The following is a 23,506-nucleotide window of genomic DNA, read 5'->3' as shown; positions in this document are numbered from 1 at the left end:
AAGTTGGGACACACAGTCTGGTTGTCCCAGGAAGAAAAGGGAAGCCATAAGGATGGCCATAACTGGATACGCTTTATAGAAAAAAGTGCTGGAGGCAAAGAAAGAATGTCCTGGAAGGAGGCTGTCAGAGAGATTGGGTATGAAGACATGTTAGGGCTCCGATAGTGGATGATGAGAGCTTGAAACAAGGCATTGGAAATAGGGTTGGGAAAGTACAGTGAAAGGAGTTTGTGAAGGACTATGACAGTTGGGAGAATGCCAGAAGCCTTGTCGGAGCCCAGGGTTCTGGTTTTGGGGGGGGGGGGGCTGTCGTATACAGCCAGTTGGAAGCAAGGTGACTAGTTGGTGACCGAGCAAGATGAGGACTTTAAAATCTGCACTTCCTGATAAGATTGAGAAGGTTTATGTTTGGGACTTAACCCGAAATGGAACGAACAATGAGAATGAAAAGCGCCTTGGACCTTATGCCAGTGCAGTGGCTAAGGAGGCTCATCGAACAAACTTGGCATTTTCGCGCTGTTCAGAGCCTTCCCCCGTGCTGTCAAACAGAGATGAAAACTGAGTGAGACAGCCCCGAGTTCACATCACATTTACCATCCGTACCTCATTTCCTGGGTGTGTGTCCAGAATAGTCTCTGGTCATGACATCTGTTCAGCAGAGTCTAAGAAAAATGTTGTGTGATCTCTGGAAACACGTTCACCATTTTAAAGGGCTTTGCAAATGATTTAGATGTGTTTTCTCTTTTTCTCACCTCTTTAAAAGTCAGGGGCAGCAGCTGGGCATTCAGAGTGCCATGTCGGTCTCACCTCCCATCTAGGGGGATATTCCGAGTATTAGCCAACAGCCTTGTTTGTTTTGCTTGGGCCATTCTGAAACCAGCCTCTCGCTCTTGCTGTGTCTTTTCTTTTTGTTGTTTTAAATGCTAACTGTTCAGTCATGAAGACACTTACTTCAAACACATTTACAGAACTAATTGTGGAAGCCACAGAGAATCCTTTGTTTGAGACGTTGTGGTCTACTCTGTCAAATCACAGTAAGAAGGAAACTGGGAAGTCAAATGATCCGTCTGCAAAATGTGGGTTTTTTTCCTAAGTGGAATTTAATAGGCTTGTCTTGCCCTTCTGTGAAGAGGGAAATAAACTGATTATTATGGTCTGAATGTTTGTGTCCCTCCCCCAAATCCATATGTTGAAGCCCTAAGCCCCAATGTCATGGTATTGGAGGTGGAGCCCTTGGGAGGTAATTAGATTTGGGTGACGTCATGAAGGTGGGGCCACCAGTGGGGATTAGTGCCCTTAAAAGAAGAGAAAGTGACTATGTATCTCTTTCTGCATCATGTGAAGACACAGTGAGAAAACAGCCATGTGCAAGCCAGGAGGAGAGTTCTTACCAGGAACTAAGTCACCTTGATCTTGGATTTCTCAGCCTCTAGAACTGAGAGAAATAAATGTCTGCTACTTAAGCCACCCAGTCTGTGATATTCTGTAATAGCAGCATGAGTTAAGACACTAGTTTAAGGACAAATTTATCTAACTAGAAGAATTGCTCTGTGTGTGTGTGTGTGTGTGTGTGTGTGTGTGTGTGTGTGTGTAGAAGGAGGGAGTATGCAGAGAAATGAGAAATCAAGGACGCACACACCTGGAATGACTTTATAAATGCCCCGTGTACTTATACTGCTGGTCTTTCCATGGGAACATGACCCAGGACAAGCAAGGGTGCTGAGAAGGAAGTGGATGAGCACATCACCATGACAACTCTTTTCAGAGCACCAAAGTCCATGACCCAAAGCCGCCATTTTGCCACATGTATAAAGTATATAAAGAGAACTTACCAAAGACTTTATGCAGCTGAGTGATGGTACACATCACTTGGTGAACGAAAACAAGGCCGACTGAAAGTGAGCTGGCCACCAAGTGCATAGACAATATGAAATTCAGCTGCTTGGTGACAAAATAAAACGTTATCTATCTGACATTAAGTCTATGTTGCAAATACATCCACATACATGTAAGAGATACAGAGGCAAGTGTAAACACAGGTGTAGGTATTGGCATAGGTATAGTCAGAGATATACACATAAGTAGAGAAGTATATAAGTGTATATATATATGTATATATATATATATACTTGTATATATGTGTGTATATATATATGTATACTTGTGTGTATATATATATATGTACGTATATATACGTATATATACTTGTGTATATATATATGTGTATATATATATATATATATATATATATATATATATATATATACCATGCTTCTCAGCAAATATTTTATGCTTCACTATATTTTAAACTATGTTTAGTGTTCATGTGGTTCCTCATAAACATAAACACTTGACAAAGGAAGATCTTTAAAATTTCTTATTGATTCCGTCCATTTTACATGAAAGATCTTCACTTCCTGAAGGTAACAGCTTTGTAAAGGTGTAGGAGACACAGAATAAGATGCAAAGGTTAGAGGCAAACCTCTTTCTCTGGCATCAGTTTCTTGCAAAAACGCCAAACGGTGGAAGGGAAAGAATTCGCCAGAGAGTGTTCCCATCAGATCCTTAGTGGTTGCCACTGATCTGATATGATGTGCGGATAGGAGTGACATTGGCAGTTCTAGTGGTGAAGAGTGTGAACCTAGGGGCAGAGCACCTGAGGTCGAGTCCTACTTCAATAACTCTACTACAGTAGGTACCTGGGAAATTTGGCGAGAGTTTAGTGCCTCGGCTTCCAGATTAATCCATGAAAAGCACCTCCCATAAGATAAGCACGAAGACACGTGTTAGCTGCCATTGCTGTTGATAATGGCATCACCGTTACAGGAATCATTTGAGCTAATATGTAGCTGCGTTGGGGATATCTCACCATCCATTTATTATCAAAATATCATTTGATTCTGTAATTTTCCTAATATCTGATTCCATTTTGCTACATTTTATTGGCTATAAGTACATCTACTTTTGCAAACAATTATAGCAGATACCCAGAGTCCATATGTCGAGATTAAAAATGGGAAATGTGAACCAGATGGGCAATATTCTTATGGCTGAGCTTGCTTCGTTTGACCTCAGGCAGCGGGTGGAATTTAGGTGTTCCGTCTACACCTGACCCTCACAGAGCATGCTCACAAATGTTAGTGTCAAAAGCGGAAGACCTAGAAGTCGAACCTGTAGCTTGACCTTGCAGCATCACTGAACTCTGGTCAACCTGACCTTTACTGCCAGAACCTGAGGCACATCAAAGAAAACCTAGCCACTTATCCCCGGGGAGCCACTGCTGACTTCCTTGAGAGAGAGTCTGAACCACCAAGGCAGCCTGGATCAGGGAGGATGAACTCCCTGTGTCAGACCGCTCTAGTCATTCCCAAGTCACTTTCAGTGGGGGAGCCAGGGAGCAAGTATGACCAGCACCTTGAGAAATCCCATGCCAAGTACTTGTAAAATTTTAGAGCTAGAGGATTTCTTTTTGGTCTCTCTAGGGATTACACCAATGCTGGACAGTTTACTGTGCCAGGCAGCAATTAGCTTTTGAGTTTAAAATGCATTTAAATGGAACTTTCAGAATTCCAAAATTAGCTTGACATCATGCTTAGTGGTGAAAGACTGAATTCTTTCCTTCTAAGATCAGGAAGCAAAAAATGATGTCTGCTTGTGCCACTTCTATACTATACTGGATGCTCTAGCCAAGGCAATTAGGCAAGAAAATGAAATAAAAGTCATCTGGATTGAAAGGAAATAGGAAAACCATATCCATTTGCAGGTGACATGCTGTTGTATATAGACTTGTATGCAGAAAATGCTGGGCGCCTGGGGGGGCTCAGTCCGTGAAGTGCCCAACTTCGGTGTAGGTCATGATCTAATGGCTTGTGAGTTCGAGCCCCGTGTCGGGCTCTGTGCTGACAGCTCAGAGCCTGGAGTCTGCTTTGGATTCTGTGTTTCCCTCTCTCTCTGCCCTCCCCACTTGCTCTCTGTCTGTCTGTCTGTCTCTCAAAAATGAATAAATATTTTTTAAAAAGTATGAAAAGAAAATGCTAAGGAATCCACTGGAAAAATAATTAGAACTAAAAAAGTTCAGTAAGGTTTGAAGTTACAAAATAAACTTAAAAATTAAATATATCTCTGTACAGTAGCCATAAACAAAACGTGAAAGAAAACAAGTTTACATATAGTAACACCAAAGAGAATAAAATACTTAAGAAGAGATTTAACAAGAGAAATGTAAAACTTTGAATACTCTAACACGTTGTTGAAAGAAATTAAAGAAGGCCTAAATAAATAGAAAGATACGTTCTTGGATTGGAAGTTTGAATATTGTTTAGATGGCAATAGTAAGCAAAGTGAGCTACAAATTCAACACATTCCCTTTCAAAATCACAGCCGGCTTCTTTGCAGAAAGTGACAAGTTGATCTTAAATTTCATATGGAAATTCAAGGGACTCATAATAGTCCAACCTTGAAAAAGAACAAAGCTGGAGGAGTCACACTTCCCAATTTCAAAAGTTACTGTATTCAAAGTAGTGTGGCACTGGAATACAGATAGATGTATAGAACATCAGAATAAGATATAGAGTCTAGAAATACATTCCCACGTATGGTAAATTGATTTTCAACAAGGGTTTCAAGACGGCTCAAAGGAGAAAGAGTAAGAATCACACAGAGAAATTGGAGTTCATCAAAATTAAAAACCTTTGTGTTTTAAAAGACAAAATCAAGAAACTGAAAAGACAACCCATACAATGGGAGAAAGTTTTGCAAATTATATATCCAATAAGGGACTTGAATTTACAATACATATATCGAGAATTCCTGCAACTCAATTACAAAAAAGACAAATAACCCAATTTAAAAATGGACAAAAGAGCTGAATAAACAGTTCTCCAAAAAAGATATACAAATAACCGAGAAGCACCTGGATACATGCTCAGTGTCATTAGTCGATAGGGAAATGCAAATCAAATCCAAGAGATACCAATGTACATGCCTTAGGAGGGCCATAATAAAAAAAAAAGACAATAACAAGGGTTGGTGAAGATGTGGAGAAATTAGAACCCTATACACTGCCTATAGGAATGTAAAATGGTGCAGCTGTTTTGGAAAACAACCTGGAAGGTCCAGTTAAACATAGAGTTACCAAATGACCCAGCAATTCCACTTCCAGATGTATACCCAAGAGAAAGAAAAACATATCTTCTCACAAAACAGGTAAGTATGTGTTAGCAGCATTATCCGTAGATGTCCCTCAGCTGGCAAATGGATAAATCAAATGTTGTATGTCCAAACAATGCACTATCATTCAGTAATAAAGAGAAATGTATGGATACACGCTACTACAGGGATGAAACTTAATGGTATTATTCTAAGTGAAAGAAGCCAGTTACAAAGGGAAAGATACCGGATAATATTGTGAAATGCCCCAAAACGCAGATTTGTAGAGACCGAAAGTAGATTAGTGGTTGCCTGGACTTGAAGGAGGGAATTGGCCAGTATTGAATGGAGAGTAAGTGACTGCCGACAGTTAAGGCATTTCTTTTTGGGGTGATAAATGGTCACATAACTATAAATATATTAAAAATCCTTAAACTGGATGCTTTAAATTGGTAAATAATTTGGTGTGCCGTTTATATTTCAATAAAGCCGTGATTTAAAAATTTTCCAATATTAGATGATACGTATCTTTCAGTGTTAATAATATCCATTAAAATTCTGAAACTGATCAGGTGGCTCATGTCTCAGCTAGAAATACATGTTGTCATCAGATGTACCTGGGGCAACATCGTTTCCATCTTGTAAGGGTTCACTAATGGTATAACTGATACCACAGTAAAGGGATTCATTTGAAAGAGTGGCATTTAAGGGACTGTATACTCCCTGTATGGGGATTTTCATATTGGACATTGGCTGTTCCTAATTTGTCCTTGCACTGTAGTATTGGCTTTATTTAAAAAAAAAATTTTTTTTATTAGTTTTCTTTATTTTTGAGAGGCAGACAGAGACTGAGCACGCATGGGGGAGGGACAGAGAGAGAGGGGGAGACACAGAATCTGAAGCAGGCTCCAGGCTCCGAGCTGTCAGCACAGAGCCCGACGTGGGGCCCGAGCTCACAAACCGTGGGATCATGACCTGAGCCGAAGTCGGATGCTCAACCGACTGAGCCACCCAGGCGCCCCTGTAGTATTGCTTTTAAATAGCACAGTGAAATTTTGCACTAGGCAGTTATACTATTTACAATGCCAAATGTATTGCAAAAACCTTGATGGATTGATAGCCCTCATGTTAGGAAGGAAAGTGAGCCTAACTGTACCCACCCCCTCACATGGCCAATAGATCTACTTTTTTTATATTTCTAATGTAATTTATTTATTTTGTGAGGGAGAGCAGTGAGCAGAGGAGGGGCAGAGAGGGAAGGCAAGAGAGAGAATCCCAAGCAGGCTCTGCACTGTCAGTGCAGAGCCCCATGTGGGGCTTGAACTCACAAACCGTGATACCGTGACCTGAGCCAAAACCAAGAGTCGGGCACTTAACCGACTGGAGCCACCCAGGTGCCCCCAAATGGAACTATTTTTAAGGTCAAGTTGTAAAGTATTTAATGTTGTACCCAATTTAAGGAAGGAGTCGACTGCTCTATTTTAATTAATACAGACTTGGAGGCCATTAGCATAAGAGGCTGAAGGAATTCTGTCTCTGGGCATGTGCTTCCGATTCCTTGGAGGGCATGTGCTCAGAAGGCAGACCAGGGCCCGCCAGAACAGGTGGGAGGTGGGGAGGGGGTGCCTTTCATAAAACCAAAACCGGGTAAGGGAATGATGGGGGGCAAGGGTCTCAAACTATGTATTTATGTCCTACTGGAAGAGAAGACTATCTTTTACCTCCCTTTTCCCTCTTCTGTACAGAGAGCCTAGCACAGTGTCTCTGAGGTTTCTTACATGTTGAACGGATGTGAGAAGGTTTAAATTCTTTCTAAAGACTTTTCACAGCTCTCCTCTGGTAGGGCAGTCAGTTCTTATTCATGTGTTTTCTTTTCCTTTTCTATTATAGACAGAGTCTGGTGAGCTCTTAGGAGATGGCCATGGTGGTTTTTCTTAAAAACTGCTTTTAAGAAAAGTGAGTGGACTCAAACTTTAAAAATGTGGCTGTGTGGTTCAACCCTACAAACAAACAAAAGTGAAATCTTCATTTTTTTTTTTTTTTTATTGGTTCGGAGGAAAATATTGCCAAGGGTGTTTTAAAAATAGTTCTGGGGAAATATTTGGAGACAAGACTCTTCACTCAGTGTTTCAGCCTGACACGTTTCATGAGAGCCCCACCTGTTTTTGTGAGTTTGGTAGTCATTCCTTAAAATGTAAAAGGGCTCGCTGGAAATTCTGAAGGATCGGTTGTTTTTCCATTATTTCATTTATTTAACACTATTGGGGGCGGGAGAAACATATCAAATTGCCACTCGGAGTCAAGGCTTAAAGCAGCAGCGTGAAAAACCTCCCCGGTGAGGACAGAGGACAGCGCACCCCGCAGAGGGAAGGACAGCAGCGTCCAGTCCTGAAGCCAGTCCTGGACACAGGGCTGTGGGGCTCTGAACTAAGAGACCGTTCTGTGTGCGACTCACACGGAGTCTGGTGCGGAATAAAGCTTTGCTAAGCTCCACCCAGAAGTGTGGTTGCCTTTGTCATTTTAATTGGTCTGTGTTTGTGAACTGGGGCCTCTATTTACTTGTAGCTTGGGGCTTGTGTTTACCAAGCCTGGTGGAGGCCAAGTGACGGGGCTCCTGCGAGCTCTCCCGCTGTATCTTGAGGCACTTTTCTTTTCAGTATCTGCGCCTGTCTAATTCGTGAGCTTCTGTGAAGCAAGCACAGGAGGGTACAAGGCCTACAGGGAGGAATTATACCTAATTACTCAAATAATTGCTAGGCTGTTGCCTTCTTAGTCACTGAAAATAATTTCCAGGTCCCTGGCTTTTATAGATAGTCTTCTAGAGGCAGGAGGACACAGCCCCCTTTTTAACGCAGCCCATTCACTCACAAAATCAGAACACTCGAGCCTGCAAAATTAATAAGCACCACTTCCATTACATATATTTTAGGTTGTTGTTGCCGTGGCGATAAAGTCAGGGACATTGAATCTCCTCTGTTGAGCCATTGTTATCATCCCTGGCCATCTGCTGCAGAGGAGTGATATTCGGTCTCATTTGCATGATGACTGATATATGGGAGGTTTGGAAGGACATATGCCACAGCAATCATGTGATGGAAATTAAAGTGAAAGTTTTGGGCCCAGAGCCGAAAAAAAATCTGTGTATGCGCATGAGGCTGTTGATGTGCAAATGTGAATCATATTGAGAAGGTCTGAATAGGGAGGTGTGACGTAAAGAGGGGACACAAACGGAGGTGCTTATCTCTAAGCAGTCAAAGGCACTGGATGTCATATCATGGGAACTACCTTTCAAAGACACAGCTTTAGTGTTTCCGTTCAGCACACAAGGGAGGCGAGAAATATAAGTTTTGGAAACAAACAAAAAAGTAAGTTTAAAACTTTGGAGCCGCGTACTGTTTACGCTGACGTTTAAGGCACTCGGAATTTTAGTAAGTTTTCATGGCTTAAGTTGTAACGTTTAGTTTTGTTTCTGGGGGAAGAAAAGCCACTACTAAAGGCTGAAGTTTAGAAGTGGTTGATGGTTTTTCTGATGTTTGTTTTTGAACTTCTCTGGTTTCTGCTGTGATGTATATATACTTGGTCATTATTTTAAATGCTGTTTCTCTCTCTCTCTCTCTCCTTTTTCTTTTCTTTCTTTCCTTTTTTTTTTTTTTTTTTTTTTTTGGTAAAAAACGTTATTGTATCTGCTTTGAGAAGGATTTCAGAATAAAATGCCATGGTGCAATTGCATTTATACTGCATCAGTAACACTTTTGTTCATATACATTTTTGAAATGTGCAAATTTGCAACAGAGAATATTTGATATGAAGTCATACTTGCTACACTTTTTTCTTTGCGACAGAAAAATTACCAGCAAGATCCCACATCCGACATCTCACTAGAATAGAGGAGATCTTTGGCGGGGGGGAGGGGGGGCTGTCAACACAATAATATCAGTTATTTCTATAAATGAATAACCAACATCAAAAGGATGGTTTTGTTGTGAAAAGTCAAAATTCTGGTAGTGGCTGCACATAGGCAAAGAGTTTATGGGAAGTCCCGAAGAAATTTGAATTGATAAGTATTGTATTTATAATCTTGTCTTTAAATGTTTCGAGAATTGAATAAGAACAGCCTCCTTAAAAAATGATACGGTTCATTTTTTGATAAATGCAGATGTCAGAAGACTCTTTAGAAAGTTAAAACGTAATATTAGAAAAGGCTGAAAAATGAGAAAGACTTAATACTAGCCTTGAACAAAATTTTACAGAAGGATGAGTTCAGTGAAGTAAAAGGAGAGAGAAAATACACCCTGATAAACAGGACTTTGCCTCATATTCCTTTCGTCCTAACAAGGCATTTATTGATCGTGCTTGCTTTGATACACGTGAAAATAATAGAAGTCTCGTAAAAGGGTGTAGTGAGCTTTTTTTCAGTTTCAAGGAACAAAGCAGCTAATAGCAAAGTATGTAAAATAACTTCTCCAGTATTGATTTTTGAAAAGATAGAGGCTTATCGTCAGAAAAAGTTATATCAAATCTCATCTTAGGCCATAACTAGCACTACAACATCCAGGAAACAAAAAAGAAAAACAAATGGTGAACAAATCTTGAATACAGTTGTGTATGCTATTTTTATGTTAGAAGAAAAGTAAATGAGTTCCAGGGAATAATCAGATTCATAGTCTAAAATAAAACTGAAACCAGACTTTGTCTTCTTTTTTTTTTTCCTTGCAGCTATCATCTGCATATGATCTTACTTTTATGTATGTAACCTAAGATTACCAGTGATCTTTTTTCTCCTTCTTCTAAATATTCAATTAGTCAGTGGTGATTATGATGTGGCCTTCTTGGCTTACTCCAATATTAGATTAATATAGATTTCTTGCCAAATTAGCGGAAATCACTGTTGCACATAAGAGTGACTCACTCTTTTTTAGTTGTAGTCATGTTATAGAAGCAGCATCGTTTTAAGCTTAAAAGCTTTTATATTTTAAATCTGGATATACTGTACCTTGGAGAGCATAAGGTGGTTGTATTTAAAACGTTTCTACAGAACACATTGGAACTTTTATGAGATTCTAATTTAGTTATGTTTAAAGGAATCCTCTTTTTTTTTTTTTTTTTGAAAAGTGGTTGTTACTATTCTGCTCTAACAGCCATCAGTAAGATTTAAAGTTTCCTGGTTCTTTTTGAGTTAGACATTTCTAAGTGTAAAGAACTAGAAAAGGAAGAGAAATGTTTGGAGCTGTCCATGGTAGCATGCTCTTTAAAAAGTAAACAGTTCTATAAATTGCATATCTACATACTCTGTGGAATTGGCTTGATTACCCTTTTTAAAGGTTGGAATTAAATTCTTATTAGATAAATTAACCTGGTATACACAGTAGTTAGTTGCAGAAAATGTAACTATGGCACTCATCACTAAATTGCAAAACTTTAAACTTCCGTAATGTTAATCAATGTTCCTGTCTACAGCTTTAAAGTGTTTATGAGTAAACAAACAAAAATCACAATCTATTAAATATATAACTCTTTAGGTTGACATTAATATGAGAGCTCAGTGCAAATAGTTTCCATGGTAGTAGGGCAATGTGAGCAAACATCAAAAAATGTAACTTGCATGACTTTATTGCTCTTGAAATTAATTCTTGTCCTTATGTGACCTGCCATGTCTGCTATAGAAATCTAAAAGATCATAATTGTTTGATATGAAATACAAAAAGAATAGTTAAATCGAAAGTTTAACATCATGAAATTCAAAATCCCAAGCGGTATATAAACATTAAAAGAAACTTTGGACTGCTAATCCTAGGAAATGAGTTTTATGGATTGAATTCAACAAGGCTTCAGAAATGGTTCCATCTGCTGCCTAGCAGCTGGCGAAAGGATAAATTTAATTCATTAATTCATTTGGAAAAAAGGATCCAAGTAGTAAAGACTTCATTGCTCATAATGCATATAGGTGAAAACACAAACTGAAAGCTGGTCCAGTTGATCATCCTAGATAATGAGCTACATTTTGTCTTCCCTTTTTTGGTAAAGGTCTTAGTGATTGAGTCAATACGGTGTTGATTTTTATGACAATAACCAATCATTTCCAATCATTTCAGTGATAGAAAAAAACTCAGGGAAATTTAAAGTCAGTCACAGTTTTTAATGTAGGGGGTTATAGGCAATAGAAATTATGCATTTCTGATTTTGTGCACTGTATATATGGGTAGCAGTATGTGTATCTCTGTTTAAAATATATGCACATATATACCCTGAGTCATATACATTCTGAATCACTTCAATGAACTACTTATGTTAGGTGGCATTCTCCGATTTGTTGAAATAATCACAATTCTTGGGTACTCAAGATGAATATAAGTGAAGCATATTTTAGCTTCAAAATTCATAGTTACTCAAAAGTTGCAAGGTTCAAAATAACACTTGTTTTGTTTTCTTATCTTTCTACACTTCAAATTATTTGCCTCGGTCTCTGTTTTCACTCACATCCTGCAGAGGACTTCAAAAGATACCAAGTTGTACATGAAGTAGGCTTTTCTCAACTCCTCTGCTGTTAGGCACTTTGACATGGAAAAAAGATCTCGTTGGCTACATTGCCCAGGACTTTTTAGTATCTTTGTGTAAAAGTAATGGAGGTTTAATGCCCAGTTTCTTGAATCATTTCAATGAAGTCAATGTGATGAGGCGTGGGAAAAGTTAATGTTGAATCCTCTTTAACTTATGATTGTATTGGTGGATTTTTTTTTTTTTTTTTTTTTTTTTTTTGTCTGCCAGCATTTTAATGAGAGTGAGGTTGCCCTTAGAAATGTATAGCTTGCCTCTCAGGCAAGGTAAATGTTTCCTGGTTGCCAGTTAATTGATCCATGATAGAGATAAGAACATCCCTGGAAGGTAGGCGGCTGCAGCAGCCTGCATACATTTTAGCACTTCTTTTTGGATGGTGATTTCATGAATGGTTTTTGACTTTCCTTTCTCTGTGGCCCATAGCTCACTGTGGTGGGTTTGTTGGATTTACTATAAAGATTCTGTCTGCACCCTGTGGGTTGGGTTAAGAATCAGGGTTTATGCATTTACTTGTACTGTTGCATTGTTTATACAGCTTTGGTTTAGTTTTGATCTTTTTTTTTTTTCTTTTTTCTTTTTTTTTTTTTTGCCTTTGAGGCTCTTCCACAGTGTCAGCTGCTGACTGATAGTAGGAAAACGGCCTCGTGGTGTGAATGAAAGGGACCTAGCGGTTGGTAAACAGAGATAAGGAATAAATAGAGCACAGGCAAAAGGAGATAGTTCTGTGGGGGCCCAGATTGCTGCCAGTCTGTTCAAGGGAGATGCAGAGGCTGTCCTTTTCCCAGATTAAATTAGTGTGCGAAATCTCCAGTGACCTCCTCCCCTTCTCCCCATACTCTTTAGCCAAGCTGAACAGCCTCTGCTGTAAAGTATTCATTTTATCCAGGGACAAGCTGGACAATAGAACTCTCCCTGATACTTATGGACAGCTGTCCTCATTCATAGTGCTCTCAGTATTTCATTTTTCATAGAAGTTAAAAGGGTTTTTACCTTGTAACTGAAAGGGCATAAATGCAACTTTGCCAGTTCTGAGGCTGCTGGGGCAGGGGGTGGGACAGAGGTGGGGGTGACTTTGGAGTGAGGAGAAGCTGCTAAGGAGAGCAATTCTTTTTTGTTTTGCTAATATGATTATCCCAAGGCAGAAATTGCATTCTAAATCGGGGTTCCTTGCAAACAGAAAATATCTTTGATTCTGAAAGTTTCCTAAAATTAAGGTCACCAGTGCAAGCTAGATAATTAATCTTCGCCTGCTCCACCCTTGTTTTGGCTAAATATGCATGCATTTTATTACCTGCAAATAACCACCCGTAAATAGTAAGCCTGTAAGATACCTCGGTAGTCCCATATATTTTTTTTCTTTTTTTTTTAGTGATTTACTGCAAATATATTCAGCATTTGACTGATTAAATAGACCTTCGGCAACCTTGAGGGTCACTGTGTAGAGTATGTACATAGAAAATGCATCAGCCCATTGTACCCTGGCAGCTAATGAGATTGGTCGTTAAGTAAATGACACAAAGCCTACAAAAAAAGCTTAGCAGCTCACTAGAGTATCACAGAGTGTCCCTGCACACCACACAACGACACAAACACTGGACTAACCTAGCCCACCCCTGCTTTATTCTACATCACTGCTTCCCTGATGTCAGCGTGAGAGGCAGAACAAAGGCTAGGAGGCACGGGTAAGTCAGTCTGGCAATTAAGCCCTAGGGAGAAAGTAGAACAAATCTGAGCCTAACCGTGGGGCTGAAAGTCCGGTTCTCGACAAGTAGGTCAGAATGAAGGGATTTTGCTATCACTTCTGGAAATGTTGCTTCAGTGATCAATGCTCTTGCGTTGTTGTTATTGTTGTTTTGTTTTGCCGTTTCATAAAAGTTTTTGAATTTCAGAAGTAAAGTGTACCCCAAAATGCAAGTGAACTTGAATTTGGGAAGGTAGGCTGTTTGTGGGAGAGACGGCGCTTTCACAAGTGATGACCATTCAGGTGTGTGTGCAGGTTTGAAAAACTTTCAGAGGCATCAGGCAACTTTGATTTTAGTTAGTCCTACTGCTTTTAAAAGATAATGGAAACCTTGAGCAGGAATGCGTGCAGTGAGGTTCATTCTTGTCAACGTAAAATCGTCCCATCTGCTAAGGTATATTTAATTTCATTTGTGGGATAACCATTTCCTTGATCAGTATCTTAAAAATCAATCCATCAAACGCAACAAAACAAGAAAATAAAGGCGTCTCTGTTCTTCCTGTGTTCCATGTCTCTTGGATCTGCAAATAAAATCATTGCTGCGAATCTGTAATATTGAATAGGATTAGTGGTTATTTGCTTGCTGTACTTGGGAAAAAAATCAAAGCTCTCTGACACTGAGCAGCATTGACTTACTGTGTCCCTTGGAAAAATGCATTTGCAGTGTTGAAGTATAACATTGCAGGATCCTTTAGAGAAATATGGCAACAGGAAGTTGCCAGAAAGTCTTATTTGCCTTGCTGAAATGTCTGTCTGCCTTAGACTTGTGTACTCAGAGGACGTTTAGTTCAAGAGAGGATGATATTGTTACAAGACATCCAGGTAAATGAAATATTTTATTCTAAGAACTGCCAGCTTAGCGGATTGTCAGTGGCTTAATAAACTCTGACAATCTCACAGAAAACATTTTAAAAAGTATTGTTAACATAAGGGTGGTGTTTTTAAAATGGATGGATTCATAGTATCAGTGTCAGGATTGAATTTTTAAAACCACTGTCATTTAATATTAGAATGGCATGTCCTAATCATTTGTTCATAAATTAAAACTCTCCATATTATGCAGAAATCAGTTTGCTAACTGGCATGACTTGCCCTGAAACATTTTTATTTACATAAGAATATAGAGATTTTATGATACAGAATAAATCACTTATTATTAATATTCACGAGAGATTCACGATAGAGGTTTATAATGTGGTCTGGGTGACCAGAGGTCACATACTTCTTCCTTTTTTTTTTTTTTTTTTGGTCTGAAAGTACTTTTCTTCTTCTAAATGTGTTCCCAACATTGGCTCTATTTATATAATTCATTTAAGACCGTGTATATAGTATATAACCTATATTATGCATTACAAACTCTATTATTTTTATAGTAACCAGAATTGGGAAGGAAATAAATTTTGTGAACAGGTATGACAGTGTCTTAGTAATGCCAAGTAAAATATATGTGGGGAAGATCCACTACAATTTTGCTAAATTAAGATCTTTCTCACAAGTAATCTCATCAATGTGGGAGAAATCATGGGAAAAGCAAGCTATCTGGCAATGGCTCCAATTGTAACCTACCAATTTTAGTTTCAAGTAGAGTTATGCAGCTAATTTCCTCTTCCAGCCATTCTAGATATACCGGGGATGTTTTTTTCTGTTGTGAAGATTTTGGATTTGGGTCTCAGGTATTATAAGATATTTTTCTGTACCTGCTAATGTTCATCATATTAATACAGGAGTGAATTGTTCCAAAAACACACAGTCCTTCTGGCTGGCTAGAAATATTTTTCCCCTGTCCTCACCAGTACAACAAAGGGTGGGAAAACTTGACTGAAGTCCGTGCAGTTGCCTCACTGTGGACAGAACCGAGTGGAACTTTTTCACAGAAAGGTAGTTGCTATCCCTCAACACAAAATAGGGCTGTGTTCTAATTAAGATGAGAGGGCACAGATCATTACTTTGGCTGATTTGAACTTGTTTCTCTAAGTATTATTCTTGAATTTGAGAGAGTTTAAAAAATTTCAACTATGGAAATACACCAAGAAAGTGGATTTATCTGCTTTATAACTTTTTTCTTTAAAGAAATTTAAGGACCTTAATTTCTGTTGACAGAAGGAACTTTTATTTAGATCCGCTTATTTGACAAATAAGTATTACTAAAACTACGTGGTTCAAAGGATTGTACTGGGTGCTGTGGGTGATATCGGAACCTCATTCTCACACCTAAGGGTCTACGATCTAGGAAGAACTATAAAGCGTTTCCTAGAGAAGAAGTCACTATAGGTGCCACATGAGCGACACAAGCAACAAGAGAATCTACGACATCCCCTTCTCAAGTTCATGTGTTTGAGACCTGGTTCCACCATTTACAAAGTCTGTGGCCGTGAATAAGTTATTCAACTTTTCTGGGCCTTGGTTTCCTGGTCTGTTAGATGGGGGGCCAGGGTAGATAAATCTTGCCTTATAACTCATGTGAAAATTAAAAAGGATAATGTATCTAAAGTCCTTGGTATATGGTAGGTGTTCAAAAAGTGTGTGTTTTTTAACTTTCACTTGGAGTTTGAGACAATAATTGGACATCCCAGTATCATGTTATATACTCGCTATACGTCCTCTTCCATCAGTACAGAACTCTCTCATGTTTTCCCTTCCAGAGCCTTAAATGTTGTGAGATTCCTTGAAGGATTGTGAAAATTCCATTTTACATGGCTGAGTGCCCATATCCAGTCTAAGGTAACAAGTTAAACATACTAAGTGTAACATTAAGTATATATGATTAAATTGGCTTCTTGTGCATACTTTTATTAATGGCAATCAAAAGTATACATTAGAATTTCATGACATTTCAACTTTAACTTTCTGTAAGCGGAAATACTTAATTTTATCTAATTTCAAATGGAATATCTATAATTTAAGTAGTTAATTATAGCAAAGGTCTTCAGGTAATGAGATTATTAGGTTTACCCCTCATTTCTTTTTTATTTTTAAAATTAGTATCTTTATTATTTGCCCCTTTAGGATTTATTTCATAAGGTTTTGGCTTAGGTGGTTTCTTTTAGTTGATCCTTTGGATTTGGTTAAAAAAAATTCCCTTTCCAAAGACATTATGATTGAAAAATATTTTAGCACCTGCATAAAGAAAGTTGAAGATAGTTTATTGTCGAATGTCTTAAAATTCCATTTCAATGAACTCTTTTTTTTTAATTTCTTTGTAAGTATTTGAATGTTGTGCTCTCAGGTTTTGCATCAAACATATAAGCTTCTGGGCAAGAATTATTACTTTTTTGGTTTAATTCTCCAGACTGTGATTGTAGGAATATCTGTTCTCATAGGATTCGACCTGCAACATATAAGGTGCAACTTTGAGAGAATTTTGGAGCTAAGAGCTCATAAATCCTGTATATCCACAAGTAAATTGGGTTGACCCACAAAACTGTCAATGCCTTCAAAGTCTTATTAGTAACTTATTTATACTATTGAATAGGGTTATCTACAACATATAATAGCTTTGTAGATCAGAACATTTTAATTTATTTGATTTATATAGTGTAAATATGAAGGGGCCAGAGCTAACTGCACAGAATACATGTTCTCCAAAAACTCCCACATATTATATTTGTTGGTCTGTCAGAGTGAACTGCATGTTAATTGATACACTATTGAAGAGTTACACTTGGTAATTCCATGAAAAACATTTACAGTATAATTTCATTAAAAAATGAGTATACAGATTTCTGTGATACATTATTCCACTTTTTCCAAAATTTAAAAGTTTAATTTCATTTCCTAAATTTTGGGTTTTTCCCCATGAAGGAGAAACATGGCTAAAGGCCAGTAAACCTTGCCTTATCTTTTTTTTTCAAAGGTATCACGTATGTATCCAGTTTCTGTATGAGTGAATTCATGCTTGGCATGAGACAAAACTTAGTTATCGATACTTATAATGTTATGCAGAAATGAAATAGTTAATTATTTAGATAGAATAAGCAGTGTTATCTTTCCTGGAATGCAGATTAAAGAGAACCAGAAAACAAAAAATGAAAAATTGTGTTATTGAAAACCTAATTTGTAAAGAATGCCATCAGCTAGAAAGATGCATCTACTGTTTGCTGTTTTGTTTCTATGGTCTATTTGGTATGAATTTGAATGAAGGCATTTACCTCTTTTAAATTTTCTTCTTTCAAATATCAGACAATGGTAGGAATTAGTCGAAACATTTCTATTCTGGAGGGTGGAAAGGGGGTGAGAAGGAAATGTGTTCATGAAGAACATGAAATCAAGGAAAGATTGAGGCTGACAATATGACTACTTTAGAAAGGGGGCAAACATTAGAGGATGCAACCTATTTTGTGCACAGCCCTTGATCTTTTTGTGTGTGTGAAAGATACCAGTGTCTACCAAAAGGGTTAAAGAAAATGCATTCTGTTGCATCTGCTTACTAAATCCCTTACTTTAGTAGAAATTCAAATTTTGTAAAGATTATTCGTTTTATTGATGCATATAATTATAATCACAAGCCATCTGCTGATTTGGCAGGCATGGTTAAAATTCTCTAACTCTCATAACCTTTCAAGTACAGTGCCCTTGGGACTCTATTTCACTTTTATATTTTGGAAAACATGTAGGGACAAATAAGGGCGGTCATCTGCAGAATGTCAGACGTGAGGAAATGAAAGGATGGAGATCGGGGTTGCTGTTGTGGTTATTTTTAATGGTAGAGGAAGTTATTTTTCCCTTTTTTTCTTTTTTTGCTTCTGACTTCATGAAGGATTATCCTAGATTCTATGATGTATTTGGGAATTTTTTTTTTCCTAGGGATTAAAGCTCTCTCATTTTACTCCTGAAAGGCAGGTTCCAAGTCTAAACAAAACAAACAAATTAAAAAAAAAAAAATCTTCCCAAATGCTGCCTACATTGGTTTTCACAGGTAAATTAAGTATATTTCCCTTAGACTTTTTGAACTAATAGAATATTCCAGCGGCTTTATTTTTCTGAAATACTCACATTCAATCGAATAACCTTCCAGGCATAGATTTCAGATTGTAAAACAGTGTGTACGTGTTGATGCCAACCTTTTAGCTTAAAGGTCAGATTTTCAAATGTTTTTTTCTTTTTCTGCATGAAATTATGTACTGACCGGATTTCCCCTGGCAGGTATCTTCATGGGGCCCTTCCTTGCCACCATAAACCTCTGAAGTTTGGTGATGTTCCGTAGCAGATTCGCTTACTTCCTTGGGAATGTTTCTTCTGTAATCAAACCAGGGGATTCCAAGGGCCAGGATTTGCAGATTAGAGTTGATATATAGGCCATATCACAGCAGACTACAAGTGAGGTGAGGGCAATCTGAAAAAGCCATAGGATCCCAGGACTTGGCTTTGTCAAATAACGGAAACGTGCACATATACGTCCCCTGTTTCCCTCTCTGTCTCTCTCTCTCTCTCCCTCACACACACACACACACATACACACACACACACACACACACACACACACACACATGAAATCATTGACCCAAGAACTATTTCTTAGGGTTTGGCAAATAAGAAAAAGAACTTTCGGTACAAACATTACGCATATGATTTTTTTTCGTAACAATGATGATACGTATGACAATATTAACAATAATATTTACCAGGTGCTTACACTGTGCCACCCAGTGTGTTAAGTTCCTTGTAGGTATTATATAAATCAATACCCATGGTATTTCCACTCATGTTCCCTTTTTGCTGGTGAGGCAACTGAAACCGAGAGACATTTAAGACATTTTTCCTTCGGCTACCAGTCTCCAAATCTATGCTCTTAATCTGTTCCTATGCTACATGGTGTCTGAGCACAGAGTGGGGGTGGAGGGGGGTGGAAGGGGCAGAAACAGTGTCAGCAACGTTGTATCAAATGACAGTGGGTCTCAAGTGTGCCTGGGTTGCACTCATAGTTAAATATCATTAAGTAGTCAAACGACTCTGACTTGACAAGTTGCTTCATTTTCCTTATTGATAGCATCTGTCATATTAAGAGTTAATGCTGGGTAAACCCTATGGTCCTTGTCATTCCCCAAATTCTATAACTCTGTGAACTTTTTATAATGCAAACATCCCAGCAGTTTGAAAGATAATTCAGAGACAGCCTAAGCCTTTATTATACCTCTCTAAGACATCCATATTTAGCATGCCAATTAACCTTGGTTTCAGAAGTAGCCTGTGCTAAGAACCATATGAGCTGTAGCTCTGATGCTAAACATCAGATCAAAAGTTAAACATTTGGCCAAACACCCAGAAATCTTGCTCGCGGAATCTGTGAGCATCCACACAGATACTTAGAAGCATCTGATAATTGAATTCTGCCTCTGAGTACTTTGGTGTCAAGCAGAAGACATGTTTTGTTTTGTTTTTTCTATTTTATAATGATAACAATGACACGGTGCTAACCACCCTCTTGAGTACTTTACATCTATGAATTGTTTTAATTCGCACAACAACCACGAGCAGAGCAACAACCTATAGGGTAGAGTGAAGGTCTGTCAACAGCCCCTTTTTATGGATGAGAAGACTGTGCCATGAGGAGGCGGGGCAACCAGCCAGGGAATCCGGGGCTATAGGGTTAGGGCTCCCACTGACCCAAACATACGTGGCCTCGGGTGTGACGTACCAACCTCTGTACATTTGACCTCTGAGCCTTCTCTCTGTGGGTTTGTTAAGATTTCTCTTTGCTTAAAAACTATTTCAAAACATAGATTGCAGTTTGCAAATATGTTTAGGCACTGTAATATTTATTTTTGTATTTTAGATCTCAAGCAGTTACTGTCACAACACTCAAATAGTTTCCTTCTATTACTATGGAAGATTATCGTCAAAGCATTTTTACATCCTTTGCAAATACCATGTTGAAAATATAATACTAACTGAAAAGAGCCAACTTAATAAGATTTGACAAAAATCCTTTAGAAGAGAAACTATATTTAAAATCATTTTATTCTTGGGCACCTGAGTGGCTCAGTCAGTTAAGTGTCCTACTCTTGATGTTGGCACAGGTCATGATCTCACGGTTCTTGACATCAAATCCCAAGTAAGGCTCTACGATAACAGTGCAGAGCCTGCTTGGGATTCCGTGTCTCCCTCTCTCCCTCTCTCCCTCTGCCCCTCTCCCGCTTGTGCTGTCTCTCTGTCTCAGAATAAATACACTTAAAAAATAAAATAAAGTCATTTTATTCTTCTCAGAATCTGGCAGAAAAGCTTTGAACATGGTGATAATTGCGCAAGTAATTGTTGCAAGAAAGAAAGAATGTAAGAATGAAGACTTTTAGTCACAGTGGAACTCTTCCTAGGTTGATAGCATATTAAGTTCACAAGAGATTAAAATAGTTTATTCATCTGGGTATGATTTTCAGATATTGTTTGCATTTTACATGTACTAAATTTTCCAAGAAAGCCAAGTACTAAGAAATTGCGAACAGGTTACCTAGGCTTGTGTACCACTGTGGCCTGTGCAAAGGTAAAACAGGATGTGGTCACAGGCAGTTCCACTCTGCCACTCAACCTTGATGTAGGTGGGGCCAGGGCATCTCATCAGGTTTTGTCAATTCTGTTTCTCCTCTGAAAGGTAACGTTTTGGCCTGAAGAACAGAATGACCACCTTTGCTTCGAGGTAGCGTTGTTTCAAAGAAGAGGCATTTACAGAGCCTTGAATCCATCCATTCAAAAAACTTACTAAGAACCTACTATGTTCCAGAAGCTGTGGAAAGCAGTGTAGACAGACATAAACACTGTAAGATCTCACACCATAGTAGGTGACACAGCACATTGATATTCAGAATACAGTGGGACCTATGCCATGCAAGAGGCAAGCCCAGGACATGAATTTGAAAACTGGTCAAGAGTCATAAATGACAACCATCTGGCTTGGATTACATAACCAAGATAAGAGATTCAGAAGGAAGAGGTTATTTACAGGAAAAGATGATGGTACACATTGAGTACAGACAAACAGGCGTGATGTTGAGTATACATTTGATCAGTGGATCAGAAATTCAAGAGTGAGACATGGGGTGGAGAGACGGGCATTTGGATGTGGCTTCCAAGGATAATATAGGGAGAAAAGGACCCAAATTAGAAACCCCAGGGAATATCAGTAGATAATGGGAAAACAGGAGGAGACTCCATGAAGAAGGAACTTAGAGAAAGCTGAAGAAATCCAGGAGTGACAAAACAAAGACATGAACAGTTTCTTAAGGAAAGCAATGACTTAAGACCACAGACTGAAAATGCATGACAGGCTCCTCCAAGTAGGAAGCCACTGGTGATCTTAGAGAAGCTTCAGTGGAATGAGGGGTTTGGAGCCAGATGGCCATGAATTGCATAGGGAAGGGAAGGTGACAACAAAAAGTCTCGAGGGATTTGAAGAAGTTTGACTCTGAAGCACAGAGATAGCAATATAGAGAGGAGAAATATGTTTATATACTGTTGGAAAGGAACCAGAGGAGAGAAGAACACTCAAATGTTTGAAGGTCTGGAAGGAAAACCAACTAGATGAAGTAGGAAGCAAATGTAATGGAGCTCCATGGAGAAGCTACCCTTAGAAGGAAGGAGAAAACCTCTTCCTCTACAACTAGAGCAAAGGTAGGAATGGAGACAGAAATATACTTGTAAGTGTAGAGGTAAGAGGCTAAGACCATTCAGAGTTGATAGCCTCAACATTCCCTGTGAAATCAGGCACCAAATTCTAAATCATCTCTATATGAAATGGTTTGGTATGGCAAGTGCCTTTAACATGGTACTTTGTGGGGCTCCTGGGTGGCTCAGTCGGTTAAGCGGCCGACTTCAGCTCAGGTCATGATCTCGCGGTCCGTGAGTTCAAGCCCCGTGTCGGGCTCTGTGCTGACAGCTCAGAGCCTGAAGCCTGTTTCAGATTCTGTGTCTCCCTCTCTCTGACCCTCCCCCACTCATGCTCTGTCTCTCTCTGTCTCAAAAATAAATAAACGTTGAAAAAAAATTTAAAAACATGGTACTTTGTATTATTACACTTACATCCTATTGTGAAAAACAAAAGGTTTTACCTGTTACGTATAATTGATACTGACACAGAAACTAGGAAGACTAATGAGAACCAGAAGAGCTGGGGACTTTCCTCTCGGATTTGAACTGTTTTTAACATAGGAAGGGAGAAGGGGAAGTGGGGAGTGTCCTCTCCTCCTCCGTGAGGAGCAAGGAGTGAAAAGCAGGAGGAAGAGATTGGCTTTTCTCCACGCAGGACAGTGTCCAGCACGTTAGGGGCAATGAATTTGGATCATAGCAGGCAGTGGACCCATTTCTGGGCTTAATGTCTCTTTTGGTACTTTTTTCCTTATCTTATCTGGGAGATAGAACTTCCAACTGTTAGCTTTCTTACTTTTACCACCTCTGTCCCAGACAAGGTCCCGCTTTTCATACCCGGATGACGCTGTGGCCTAGAAACGGATTTCCTTCCTTTCGCTTCTCTGCTCAAAGCCATTCAAGGACATCCTGTCACACTTAAAATAAGATGCAGATTCCTCATTCTAGTCTGCATGGCTCCACCTGTTTTATAAAACAGCTTTATTGAGATATAATCCATATACCATACAATTCGCCCATTTAAAGTGTATGGTTCAACAGTCTTTCGTATATTCAGGGCTATATATCCATTGCCACAATCGATTTCAGAACATTTTTCTTCCCCCAAAGAAACTCTACACCCTTTAGCCATCACCTCCACCCCAGGGTCTAGGTGACTACTAATCTACTTTATGTATCTGTAGCTATGCCTATTCTGAACATTTCCCATAAATGGAATCATGCAGTATGTGGTCTTTTTTTGTGACTGGCTCCTTTCTCTTAGCATAATGTTTTTCAAGGCCTCATCTGTGTTTTAGCACATATGAGTACTTGATTCCTTATTGCTGATGAATAATACTCCCTTGACTGGATATACTTAGTTTTATCCATTCATTAGTTTATGGACATTTGGGTTGTTTCTGCCTTTCCAAGATTAAGAATAATGTTGTTATGAACATTCCAGTACAGTTTTCTGTGGACATATGTTTTCATTTCTCTTGGGTATGT

General features: G+C 38.7%; 1 protein-coding gene across 5 annotated transcripts in view; it reads left to right on the top strand.

The window, feature by feature from the left end:
- Positions 1-23,506, top strand: part of ST18 (ST18 C2H2C-type zinc finger transcription factor) — a 258,776-nt gene that overhangs the window by 104,890 nt on the left and 130,380 nt on the right. For 2 of the 5 annotated variants that reach the window (XM_060610515.3, XM_060610511.3), the window contains exon 1: positions 16,094-16,165. The exons of 2 other annotated variants lie outside the window; for them this stretch is intronic. The gene's annotated coding sequence lies outside the window, so the exon portion shown is untranslated. Of the gene's footprint in view, positions 1-16,086; positions 16,166-23,506 lie in introns of those variants that run through there. One more of the 5 variants, XM_060610512.3, reaches the window with a different exon arrangement.

This window comes from Panthera onca, chromosome F2 (genome assembly GCF_046562875.1).
Source record: "Panthera onca isolate mPanOnc1 chromosome F2, mPanOnc1 haplotype 2, whole genome shotgun sequence".
Lineage (NCBI taxonomy): Eukaryota > Metazoa > Chordata > Mammalia > Carnivora > Felidae > Panthera > Panthera onca.
Note: the sequence above shows the minus strand (reverse complement) of the source record. Positions and strands in the feature narration are given on the sequence as shown.